Source organism: Amblyomma maculatum, chromosome 6 (genome assembly GCF_055883805.1).
Source record: "Amblyomma maculatum isolate TAMU_Amacu chromosome 6, ASM5588380v1, whole genome shotgun sequence".
NCBI classification, from domain to species: Eukaryota; Metazoa; Arthropoda; class Arachnida; order Ixodida; family Ixodidae; genus Amblyomma; species Amblyomma maculatum.
The window spans coordinates 33,703,243-33,705,890 of record NC_139349.1 but is presented as its reverse complement, the minus strand read 5'-3'; the positions used below and the strand labels follow the sequence as shown (position 1 = coordinate 33,705,890).

Here is a 2,648-nt window from a genome sequence, read left to right as displayed (position 1 = left end):
CGAGTTTAGCCCACACGGCTGAAGAGGTGGCGATTGCACTTGAAATAGCAGGGACAATGGCTACTACAATTATAAGTGATTCCAAAACAGCAATATGCAACTTTCTCAAGGGAAGGGAGGGTCTCTCCACAGGCAAAAAGGATACTGAGAACATGTCAGGAGGACAGAATAATCCGGCTAATAACCAGCCCACTCCCAGCTTCAGGGAAATGAGGGAGCTCATAAGCTTGCCCGCGGTCTCACCTTCCGGGTAGGCTCTGATCCTCAGTACAATCTTAGCAGGGACAGGCTAGTCAGCTACAAAGAGATTACAGAGCACTATCGACTAAAAACGTTAGAATACCCACCGGCAGATAGGACACTAAATAAGATCCAAGAAAGCATTTGGAGGCGCTTACAAACAAGGACTTTTCCGAACCTAGCTACTTTAAGTCAGTGGTATCCGGAGCAATTCTCAGATAGGTGCAAACTATGTCAGGATAAGGCGGATCTGGTACATATGATATGCACGTGTCCAGAAATAAAAAAAAAATATAAATGAACAGACAAAAGCGGAAGAATTTTGGGAAACTCTGCTGTTGAGCTCACACCCTGAGACTAGGTGTAATCCGACTGGCCGAACACGCCGGCCTGGCCCAAGGCCTCCAGGCCGTCGTGTAGGCCGGTAGGTTGACGCCTACCCTGTATCTGTTGGAAATTAAAGTTTTTACCACCACCACCACCCAGGTGGTCGAAATGTCCGCAGTCCTCCACTACGATCTTGGGAGCTGACATTCTGTGCCTACCTCATACCGATTGCCGACATTTCGCAACCCATGTGAGAAACGGTGCACGTACGGCAGAACCACTGGTTTCCTTTACTGCTGCACAAATTACACCTTTTGGTGTCCTTGCCCTTCACCCACAGCAGAAGTTTATCACATCTACTACTGATTAATGAAAGCGGATAACCAGAATTACTCAGTCTTTTCACTTGATCAAGAAAGCTTTTACCAATTCTATGCTCGCAAGATTTAAGGAGTGTAGAGCGCAAACAAGAGGAGACACATTTTTCACTACTTTGAAGAGTCCGGAGTGAATAGTAAATAAAGGTTTAGTGGATCTAGGATGGTAACCCCAACATGCATGCTTATTCCCAAAATGAAGCGATAAGTAAAGAAATTGAAGAAAATTTTTATCGTTGGGCAAGGATGTGGTTGTACTGGAGACGAAGAATCTGAAGGTATTCTGGCATTGCGAAGATGAGGGTGCCGCCCTCTTTCACAATGCGTATTCGTGCCGCGCCAGGCCGCGCTTGCTGGGAGACCGATTTTAGCGCACGCACACGCGCGCTTGGCAGGCGTCCGACGCACGATGGCAGCATCTGTCGCCTTGTTTCGAAACTCTCCGACCGCCGCTATTGGACTCCTTATCGCATAGCCGCATTGAACAGGTACCTACACTATTCCAAGCCAGGAACTGCCGTCACGGCCTGCTAGCTCAGTCGGCTAGAGCGTCGTGCTAATAACGCGAAGGTCGTAGGTTCGATCCCTGCGCAGGCCAGTATTTTTTTTTCTCTACTTGGCGCTGTCAGCGTGCGTAGTGACTGTTAGCAGCCTTGTTAAATGCTGGGACGCTCTTACCTCCCAAAATTTTCCCTACTGCCTCTGTTCGGAACAGCGCTGTCTGCAGCTGTGCGCTGTTCAGGCGGGTCTTCGCAAATGTTATCATAGGCTTTTCAGTCGTGAAGAGGTTACAATATCAAGGTATAAAAAAGAATGCAGACACCCTGTTGCAGACTGGGGTAATGGAAATAATAAATGCACACATCTTGTCTCCAAGGGCGGAACATCATGTTATGCAGGAGGTTTCTTTTTTTTTTTTTAACTCTTTCTTATGCCTTTACCCGCTTTCCTCATCATCCGCATTCGGAGTAGTCGCGACGAGCTTAGAACGGCAGGACTTCTATGGCAGTGCGTGCAGTAACTGGGAGTGCACTGTTCTAATATGCACAATTTTAGAACACAGGACCGGTTATCCTATTCACTGATACCAACGTTTTTTATCTATCTCACCGTGATATGTAGTGGATCATCACTTAACTGTACGGTTAACCGACGCTGGCCAGAACTTCAGTGCGAGAAATTAACTCCGCCGACTGCTTCCTTACAGAGTCCAGGAGGGAGGTTTATGTGAAAAGAATATTACGCGCTAGCGCAAGGGCCCTGTGTCGCAGAAAAGACGGTGTCAGCGCTGTCGTTGTGGTCCCTTAGTACTAACAGTGCTATCTGGTCAAGTTTTGCGCGCCTTGGCGCCTATTTGTTACGTGCGTGTTGTTCACCGATAACATTGTTTGATTATTTCTGATTAATAAACTCTTCAAGAGACGCTTGTACATTGTGCCCTTTTCCTGGGTTAGGCCCTTCAAATATTTGTATTATCGAATTTATTTAGGCAAGTGTTATTGCCTCAATGTGCACTTTCCTTGTGTTGTGTGTTTAATGTAAATGTTCTGTACGTCATCCTGCTTGGGCCCCGTAAAGGGGCCCGCAGTATTTAAAATAAAAGGTAAATAAATAAATAAAGCAAGATTTCAAGACCCATTTATGCAATATTCAATAATGAAACACTTCATTAAGAGAATTGAAAGGGAAATAGCAAGGAGAATA

The 2,648-nt window shown here is 46.1% G+C and overlaps 1 non-coding gene across 1 annotated transcript; it reads left to right on the top strand.

The window, feature by feature from the left end:
* The first annotated feature begins 1,468 nt into the window (after positions 1–1,468).
* Positions 1,469–1,542, top strand: TRNAI-AAU (transfer RNA isoleucine (anticodon AAU)). Its single transcript has one exon. It is a non-coding gene; the product is annotated as a tRNA-Ile (tRNA).
* Positions 1,543–2,648: the final 1,106 nt, after the last annotated feature.